This window comes from Carlito syrichta, unplaced genomic scaffold, assembly GCF_000164805.1.
Source record: "Carlito syrichta isolate Samal-C Ts95f unplaced genomic scaffold, Tarsius_syrichta-2.0.1 Scaffold309248, whole genome shotgun sequence".
Classification (NCBI taxonomy): Eukaryota; Metazoa; Chordata; class Mammalia; order Primates; family Tarsiidae; genus Carlito; species Carlito syrichta.
In genome coordinates this window covers 21,450-31,857 of record NW_007253344.1, presented here as the reverse complement: position 1 = coordinate 31,857, position 10,408 = coordinate 21,450, and the positions used below count along the sequence as shown (strand labels likewise).

Sequence of the window (10,408 nt, the reverse complement as noted above, 5' to 3'; positions counted from 1 at the left end):
CCAACCATCGCTGCACTCCCGGCCTCCACGGCGGGGAAAGCGGCTTGCGGTGCGGCCCGGGGCGGTGAGCGCGCCGCGCGCCGTCGCGTTTGGCGCCCGCTTCCTTTCCAGCTTGGGAACTTCTCCGCCGCCGGGCCCGGGGCTTCGCAGCTCGACGCCCCGGCACTCCGGCGCCCCGCACCGGCCGGGCCGCCTCGTCCTCGCCCCCCGACCTCCGCGGCTCACCGGCCTCCTTGCTCGCCGGAACGCGCGGCCGCACCCAACCCCAGCTCCCAGCTGGGCCGCGGGCTCGCGCCTCGGATTCCCGCGCCGCGGGGGGCTGAGGCGGGAGGATCGCTTGAGGCTACATCTGAGGCCAGCCGGGGAACTGGTCTCTACAGAAAACCGAAACGTTAGCGAGGCGTCGTGCCTGCTTGGAGGCTGAGGCCGAGCGTCCCCTGGACCCGGGAGGGCGCGGCTGCCGTGAGCCGGGATGGTGCCGCAGCACTCCGGCCTGGGCGACAGGGAGACTCGGCCTTTAACGACAAAAACCACAGGCAGCCCCTTCGCGTCCCCTCCCACTGTGGGAGCTTTTCTGTCCTCTCAAATCCTGCTTTCTAGAAAAACAAAGGAAAACGAAACAGCAACAACAAACACACTCGCTTTTTCCCCTCTTATTCTGAGGCACACAGCATTTTCGCACAGCTAAACCATACCCTGGTGAACCTGTCTGCCCGCTCCACATCTGCCCCTGACCACTGTGTTGGAGACTAACACGCCGGACCTGAGGGCCGCCACTTGACAGTCATGACCCCTGACTCCGGTGAGCCCTCACAGCCGTGGGCGGTCGTACCCCATTTCCCCAGGCTCATCAGCCTCCCTCTCTCCTGGGTGACCCACTGTGTCACACCTTCCTCTCTCCCCAAGCCCTCCACACGGCCTTGCCCCTTCTCATTCACAGCTTGCTTCCTCTTTGCTTAGCTGATGACTTCACGGGGCTCCCCGACTCCCTCGGCCCCCTCAGCATCTGGGCCCAAATCCTTTGCCTTCTCTCCTGTTTTTATGCATGAACCATCCACACCCCTAAGACCAACAGGCCACGTAGGCACAGATGCCATCCCCTCTCGCCCACTTGGTGATAAGGCTCCAGTCATGTCCCCCGCTCCCCTAAATCACGAAGTTTCCCTGCCTGGAGCGTTCCATCAGCCTGGGAATGTGATGTTTCGGCTCTTCCAAAAGCACACCCTCGACTCCATGTTCCCTTCAGCTCCCAGGCATTTCTCTCTTCTCACAATAATGCGCTTTGAAGGGGCTGTCTGTACTTTTCGTCTTGTCTCTCTCCTCCATTCTCTCTTGAACCCTCAACCTTCAACCCCATGCCACCAAAACCGCAGATCCCATCCACTCTCCTTCAAAAGATGTCCAAAATTCCCCATCTTGGAAGCACCCTGGAGGAAGCCACTGTCGTGACGTGCCTGAATCATTGCAAGAGACTCCCTATATGTCTCCTGCTCTTCCCTGGATCCTCACAGTCTCTTCTCCATCCAATCTTCAAAACCTGGTGTTACTCCTTGACTCAAAGCTCCCCGACAGCGCCCACCTCACTCAGAGCAAAACCCAAAGCTTTGCACGACCTCTAAAGCCCTGCCTGACTTCGCTGATCTCCTCTCCAGCCAATCTACCCAGGCCCCAGCCTGCTTCAAGCACGTTAGCCTTCTGGTGGGTCCTCAGACACGTAAGGTCAGCGCCTCCTCGTGGGCTTTGCTGGCTATTCCCTCCGGCTGTCATCCTCAGCCCTTCCCTTCCTTCAGCTAGCCACTCAGAGGGGACCTCCTCGGGCCACCAACCCACTTGAAAATTGCAACTCCCTGTCTTCCATCTCCCTTGAGAGCTTTATTTCTCCCGAGCGCCAATCCCTGTGTAATCGATGTCTTCCCCAGAAGAATGTCTGCTCTGAAAAGACAGGGGTTTTCGTCTGTTTTTTTCACAGCTGTATCGTCAGCACCTGGAACAGCACCTAGACCAAAGCCGATTCTCCATAAACAGTTTCCAAATGATTGGCTGAAAGAATAAATGAATCCCACACACGACCATCAGTCACCTCTGACTTCCTGGGAATAAATCACAGCCCCGCCCTCAGAAGGCTCACGGTCAGGGAGTTGGAGGCCACAGAGGGCAGCAACAACACCTAAAGGCACGGTGGGAAGGAAGTGCTCTCAAGGAGTGGAAGCCAGAGAAGGAGCCAACAGCTTCAGCTGGGCTGAGCCTGCGGTTTGAGGACAGGAAGGAGAGGAGTCTTTGGCTGTCCTCTCCCTGGCACCTTCTCTAGCTGCCTAGACCCTCTCCCCTTCCTCCTAACTCTACCCTCTCATCTGCCCTCAGGATGAGGTGAACACCTGGTTCCTCCCCAACATCCAGACCCCATTCCTCTCTCTAGCAGAAAACAGGCCCGGCTCCAGGGTGGATGCCACTCTGTCTGAGCCCATCTCCCGGCAATGGCTTTTGTTCTGACAATGGGCTTGTGTCCTAAGTTGCTCCCCTGAAGGGACTGACTTACATGCCATGTAGAGAAGCCCAACTCCTTCTCCAGCTTCGTGTTCATAAGGAAGCATCTAGATCCAGCTGCTGACCAGTCTGAGGATGTAGCAGATACCATAGACAATAGACCACAGAGAAAAAGGGAGTCTGCCTGGATTCAGGATGATACCGTGGGGTTGTGGAGTGTATGTGCCCGGAGCTTGCTGTGTTTCTTGAGCACCAGTTAGGTGAGCTGGTCACTTGAGACTTGTTATCATTTAAGTCTGTTTGAGCCAGTATTTTAGTTACTGGGAGCCTAAGTCATCTTTACTGACTCTCATGATTTGGTATCATCTATGCACTGACAGCATCCACCGAGGCTTATCACCACCCTCTCCTCCCTAGGTCGTGCAGATACCTCCTCCCCGGTCACTTCACAACCACTCTGGCCATGCAGCTGGGTGATTTTAAAACAAATATGATCAGATCGCTCTTCTGCTGAAAACTTCTTAAGACGTTATCCCAAGGCCTTCTGTGCTCTTGGAATGATTCCTTTCCTCAGACCACTCCACCCATTGCTAAGCTTCAGCTCCAGTGGCTCGTCAGTTTCTAGAACACGCCAAGTTCCCTCTCAGGTCTGAGGTCTGCCGTCGCCTCTGCTACAACTGCCTGTCCCTCTTCTCTCTCTTTGCAGAACCAGCCCCATTCATTCTTCAGGCCTTTTTTCTTTTTCTTTTCTTTTTTTTTTTGAATTGGAGTTTCACTCTTGTCACCCAGGCTGCTGTGCAGTGGCATGCTCATGGCCACCTCAGCCTCAACCTGCTGGGCTCAGGCAATCCTTCCACCTCAGTTTTCCAGGCGCATACCACCACGCCCAGCTAATTATTTTATTTATTTTTTAAAATTTTATTTAATTAATTAATTTATTTATTTATTTTGAGTTGGAATCTCACTCTGTCGCCCAGACTGAAGTGCAGTGGCCGCTCCCAGTCACCGCAGCCTCGACCTGCTGGACTCTGGCTATCCTTCTGCCTCAGCCTTCTGAGTAGCTGGAACTACAGACGCGCGCTACCACGCCCGGCTAATTTTTGATTTATTGTAGAGATAAGGTCTCGTCAAGTTGCCCAGGTGGGTCTCGAACCCGCAGGCTCAGTATTTTATTTATTGTAGCCGTGAGGTCTCACCATGTTGCCCAGGCTGGTCTTGAACCCACGGGCTTGGGCAATCCTCTTGCCTCAGCCTCCCAAAGTGCTGGGATTACAGGTTGAGTCACAGGCCTGTTTTTAAACATAACTTCTCCCAGGGAAGTAGTCCCTGACATCTTGGACTAGGTGGGGTTCCTCTGGCAAACGACAGCACAGCAGTACTTTTCCTTCTCAGCACACATCACAATTGTAAGGAATAGATATTGCATTATCTGTCTAATGTCTAGTTGAACTGTGGAGTTGGCCAATGAGGGGAGAGACCAAGGCTGTCTTACTGACCTACGTATTCCCGGTGTGTGCACCGGACTGGCCTGGATTTGGTGTAGTGGACACTGCACTTGGCTTCTGGGTATCAGTTTCACCCCCTAGTGACTTTAGCCAGTGGTTCCCAGTGAGTATAGCACTGCCCCCCAGAGGGAATTTTATATATTGCAAAGCTCTTTTGTGTTTCTGTCACAGGGATTGCTGGCTTTGCTTTTCGTCCCACCACACCACACCCCTACCCCACTCCAATCCATCAGAGTTAGTACAGGAAATCTGTAGGGGGTATAACTAATATTTCCACATTTCATGAGATTTCTACCTACCCTTGGCTTGTATCCAAGGAACAGAGGCTCCACACACTGTTCTGCAAACCAGAAAAGCAACAGCTGGTGACCTGAACCCTGGACACATCCTGAGGCCTCTTTCTCATCCCAACCTCCAACTTCCTAGTCTGGCTCCTGTTCCCTGCCCTGGACTTCTCCCTAATCAGATACCTGACTATTCCTTTGTAGACTTCATACTGCTGCCTAGGAACTCACTCCAGCTCCCTTCCAAGGGGACTTGTATCAGAAACAAAGTTCTAACAGGGAGTGTGGCTGAAACATCAACCTTTCCCTCTCCTACACACACACACACACACACACACACACACACTCTCTCTCTCTCTCTCTCTCTCTCTCTCTCTCTCTTTCTCTCTTTCATCTGTAGAAATTTTCCATGGAGTTTTATCTGGACACATGGTCCCCCAAATCAAAAGACCACATTTGCTAACCTCCCTCGCAGCTGGATGTGGCCATAAGACAAACTGATGACCAACAGGATATGAGCAGAAGGCTATATGGAACAGCCTGGTTGCATCCTTAAAGGGAAGAGGCGTGCCTCCCAGACCCCTTTTCCTTTTGGCTGGAATACAGACTGGTGTGAACCATCATGGAACATGACATCAAAGGGCACGTTGGAGGATAGCAAAGCACCCAGACAGGAGGAGCTGGGGTCCTGGACAGTCTTATGGCTCAGAAACATGCCAGCTGAGACAGCCTCCATCCCAACTAGGACATGAGTGGAGAGACCATCATGTTCATACTGCTGTGAGTTAGGGGCTGGTTACAAACAGCCAGTTCTGCATCCCACCTAAGGCTTCACGTGAGGGCAGCTCCTTGGCACCCCAGACTACTCCAGCCTCACTGTGAAGGGGACAGGGCCGACTCAGGAGTGGTTGGTGGGTAAAGTGGTTGGTGTTGAAAGCTGAGTTTGCAGATCAAGACCAGTTTTTACTTGGATTTCATGCTGCAATATTTCAGGGCAGACGAAGGTAAGGGGGAAGAAGACTAAAGCTCTCCCATCGCCCCATCACGTAGTCACTGATAGGTGCCGATTAATAAGTCTGAGAAGAGGATACTGTCTGCCTGATCTCTGGAAGGCACAGGCCCGAGGTCTGTAGGATTAAATGAAGCACTGTGCCTTACAGGAGGTTGTCACTGGTGTTTCCCAAGACACAGCTACTCTATGAATGTGTTGTCATTGACCAATACAATGCTTTATAACACAATCACACTTTAAACATTACAAGATTTTTTTTATTTTGAGTTGGAATCTGTTGCCCAGGCTGGAGTGCAATAGCACACTCACAGCCACCCCAGCATCGACCTGCTGGGCTCAGGTGATCCTTCCACCTCAGCCTTCCAAGTAGCTGGAACTACAGGCATGCGCCACCATGCCCAGTTAATTTTTTGAGTTATTGTAGAGATGAGGTCGCGCCAAGTTGTCCAGGCTGGTTTAGAACCCATGGGTTCAGGCAATCCTCTCATCCCGGCCTCCCAAAGTGCTGGGATTATAGGCGTGAGCCACTGTGCCAAGCCAGAAGATTTTTTTTTTTAACATAAATCTAGATTTACAGCTTCTCTTGAAAAATCAGAGAAGCTGACACATGGGACCAAATTCTAGGCCTAACACTAACCATCTGGCGCCTGTAGATGGGTGCATCCTCTCAGCTAACCCCATTCACTACCACTTACCCAATACACGCATATGATTTTCTCTCTGGCTTCATCCTAGTTATGTCACCTGCCAGGCCCTCTAGGCATGTGAGTCTGTGACCCTTGTCCTTAGTTCTGGTCCTGCCTCCCTGATCCTCGATGAAGGAATGCTGTTAACAAGGCCCCTTCTTGCTGCTGGAGTCGGGCCAGCTCTCTCTCTCTCTGACCATGTCCTCCTAATGTTCTCTGGGGCTTGGTGTTTCCCAAAGCCTGAACAGGGGGTGGCCAGGAGGCAAATAAACCTTCTGTCTCTACTCAGTGGCATCAACCTTGAGAGGAACACTACATAAGCTTCCAGGATTCCTTCAGGGCACATATGCTAACTTCCAAAATCTTGCAGAAATATGGGTGCATACTCCTTCCCTCTCCCCTCACATTTATTTAAGAATATATATGTCCCGTGGATAGCCCAATCCAACCACCTGGGATCGAAGGGCATTTGTGTGTCCACCAAGAGTGCAGAATGCACATACCATCCTGATTCCAGCTATAGCCAGGATTACAACACTGCCAAGGAAGACTCCGCCCACAGCGGAAATGACCAGACAGTCCTGGGCTTCTGTCCTAGTTCACCCCTTTCTAGCGATGTGACCTGAGGCATGTGACTGGACCTTTCGGTGTCTGTTTCTGCTTCTGTGAGGTCAAGAGAAGGGCACCCCACAGAGGTCCTGGGAGGGTTAAACAAAACGCTAGCACCTCTACAGAGTGCCTGGTGCACAGGAATTACACAATAGATGCTAGTGCTCTCCCTGCTGGCATTCCATGCTAAGGAACTGTCCTGCAAAGAGACTAGCATGCAAGTAGTAGAGAAAATGAAGAGAATGAGTTTGGCTTGCAGCGAGGAACTAAGAAAGTTTGTGGGCTTCTGGGGAGTCACCAGAGGAATGTTTGCTCCAAGAAAGATGAAGCACTACTGTGAGGGCCACTGCCAGCCATCGGGCAGGTGGACAAATGCCTTGACCTCAGAAGGGTCTGTGCTAGAAGGACCCGTGTCCCTGGAGCAGACAGATGCCACCCCCCCCTCAGGCTAGCTGTGTCTAGCCTGGCAGACACTGGCTGGACAAAAAAAGCTGATAACAGAATTGACCCAGCAAAATAGATCTTGAGAGGCTTCTCGGATGTGTATGTGAATCCTTGTACATATGCAGTATGTGTTAGCAATAATAATTATCATAGTAAATACATCATTATATCTAATAAGACACATGGTTAACATGAATTGAGTGCCAGACACTACTCAAAGTACTTTAAATGGGCTAACACTTAACCTCTTCAGAATCATCCCTCCAAAGCAGGTACATATTATATTATCAGCACTTTACAGATGAGAAAACTGAGATGCAAAGTGGTTGAGTGACTTGCTCAAAGACACACAGCTGGAAAGAGGCAGAGCTGAGATTCCACGTTCAAGATCCCAGGTCGTCCTTTTCTACCCCTTGTTTGATATTCTCATCCCCTGAATTGTGACTCAGGCTGCCAGCTATCTGCACTCCTGAGCTCCCCCAACTCCCCACTTTGACTTCGTACTGGACTGGCTAAGCTTGGGAGCCAAGGTCACCCTGACCCCACTTCCCCGAGGCCCAGAGCGCTTGTCACCTCCACCACAGGTGGCCCATCTCAGCGCCCATCACCTCAGCCTCAGTTTACCAGATTCTAGGCAGCCACCATGAACTTGTCAGGGCTGTGAGCCGGCCCAAGGGCACTGCCTGAAGAGAGTGTCCCACACCGACTGGTGACTGATCAGTCCTATCAGATACAGAGAGGGTGAAGGAGAAAGCAGGGACTCCCTGAGACAAGAAACCAGCCTCCAGAGCAGCCGAGGATGTCTGTGCCTAGGTGAGAGCGGCAGTAAGGTCAATGTGCATGATGCGGCACGATGCACTTCGGGGTCTCAGCCAAGCCTGGGTTCCCGCCCTGCCCTTCCACCTTTCGTTGCTTGTCTCTTGTAAGTCAGAGCTAAAGACAGAGGAGTAGATGGAGGGATGGTGGAGGAACTCGGAAGCCAGACTTAGGCTTCAGGGTTTTTTTGTTTTGTTTTGTTTTTGTTTTCGTTTTTGTGCTCTTGTTCCTATTTGTATTTCAAGTCTTTTCAAAGTAAGGCCCAAGGGACCCCCCCAGATTTAAGTATGCCCCGGGCTTGGTCCACAGCTGTAGGAGTCTTGGGGAGCCTTGTATGTATGCTTGCGTTATTCATTCACCGACCGACCGAACCCCAGGATAAAAGATGTGATTTTGGAGGCGATGGCAGCCAATGTGGAGAACATTGGGATTTTCCTTGGAACTGGACTGTGATGAGAGGTGCCTGCCATGAACATAAACTTCTGACTTTTCCCTGACCCTTCCCTTCCAGTTTTTGAAGAAAGAGCCCCAAGTAATCTACTCTGAAGATACTTGATAACAATTCCAAAAAACAAAACACATGCTTCAATGCACTGAGTTTTCAGATATTCTGGGTTTAGTTTTGGCGGATGAATTGATTGATGCATTCAGAGTTGGAAAGGGTGTGAGAATCATAAGATCTCCTGGAAATGCTTTTCCGGGAAGGCAATTTCATGAATGAGGTCTCCAAGCAAATGACACCAAACTTCCCCAGGTGCTCCTCAGTCACTGTGTTGTCTGTCAGGGGGATGGTCTTATTCTTGACCTCGGCTTGTCCACGTTTCGAAATGAGTTCCTGAACAGACTTCAGATTTGGAAATTTCCAGGTTACATACGGTTCCACAATACACAGCATTTTTAGGCTCTGGAGGGTGACTTTGACAAAGATACCACCAAAAATTTTCTTCAGGCAAAGTCTTGCGATGGTCCTCTGCACCAGTGAACTCACCCCATTGATCCTTTGGATTTGTACAACAAAGGCCAAGGGATGTTTTTCTGGCAATTTCGAGGCATGAGGTTTCACCTCTAGTCTTCTGAGACACACACTGTCACGTTTCTGCCACCAGGAATCATATCACGAGGAAGGATTCCAATCGCTTAAACCCCTACCTTTTTCCTTTTCTCTGCTCCTCCTTTGCCAAAAGCACCTTTTTTTGCCTGGGTGGTTTTGAGAGCTTGATGCCTTCCTCTGTTTCAGGAGATTTTCTGGAACCAAAAGGATTTTTTTCTTTCCTCTTTGCTCTTGCTCTGCCATCTTTCTAGAGCTGCAGCTACTCTTTTTTTTTTTTTGAGAGACGGGATCTTGCTCTGTCATGCAGGCTGGAGTGCAGTGGCAGGAGCATAGCTCACCTCAAACTCCTGAGCTTGAGCGACCCTTCTACCTCAGCTTCCTGAGGAGCTAGGGCTATAGGGGCAGGCCACCACACTCAGCTAACGTAAAAAAAAATATTGAAGAAATGAGATCTCACTATGTTGTCCATACTTGAACTCCTGGCTTCCCGCCTCAGCCTCCCAAAGCACTGGGATTATAGGCATGAGCCATCATACCCAGCCTCAACTTTCTGATCTGTAAAATGAAAGTGATGATAGTTGCTACCATATGTATTTGCTAGGAGAATTAAATGAGGTGTATACATAGAAGTGCCTCATACGGGTTATAACTGGATCATGGCATGGCTTATATTAATGTTCTATTTGGAACAGTGACTGCCACATAATAATCATTCTCTTTCATAGGACTATTGTGGGATTTAAAGAAATAGCATCTGAAATGGCATGTGGTTTGGGCTTCACGAATGCCCGTTCCCTCTTTTTCTGATGAATGCACATTTAGAATACCAGAAGTCTCCGGGTTCCGACACCAAAAAAAAAAAAAAGAATACCAGAAGTCTCCATCTGCTGGTCATCTGTCTTACACTGTGCTCCCTGCAGCCTTCACTCCCCCTACTTTGACTCAGCCCCATGCTGAGCACCCAAGCACCGCCCTCCCTGTGCCGGCTTGGGTCCAGCATGCCCTGGGTGTGGGCAGCACACGGTATGCTTCCCAAAGCGATTTCTTATTTGTGAGCCAGCAACATTGAGAACAACAGAGGGCACTGGCATGAGGGTAGGGTGAGTTGGGTGGGGGCGGGGGAGCTTCGGCCACTATGTGACTGTGGCTGGGCCCTGGGCCTATATTCTCCTCTTTGAAGGGTGTTAATATCCTTGTCCTTTGGCCTCACTAAGCTGGTGGGAGCTTGAAATGAATGTATGCCTGCACAGAAGACAAGAACATAAAGAGTTTGGGAAGGCCAGACCCAGACCAGCTGGTGGGGAAAGGCTTCCCAGACGGATGTTTTGCTTTGACCAGAGTCTTCTTGTATAATCATTCACCAACCTGGCCCTGGCAGGGAGGAGAGTGAGCAGGCATGAAGGCTGCAGGGAGGCCAAATTTGGATATGGGTTAGGAGCGAGGCTAATGCAAGAGGTGAAATGTGACCAAGGGCTGGGGGAGGGGAGAGACTGCATTCCTGGGACTGCCTGATGGTG

At 50.9% G+C, this 10,408-nt stretch overlaps 1 pseudogene; it reads right to left on the bottom strand.

Moving 5' to 3' along the window:
• Positions 1 to 8,511: 8,511 nt before the first annotated feature.
• Positions 8,512 to 9,149, bottom strand: LOC103269413 (annotated as a pseudogene).
• Positions 9,150 to 10,408: the final 1,259 nt, after the last annotated feature.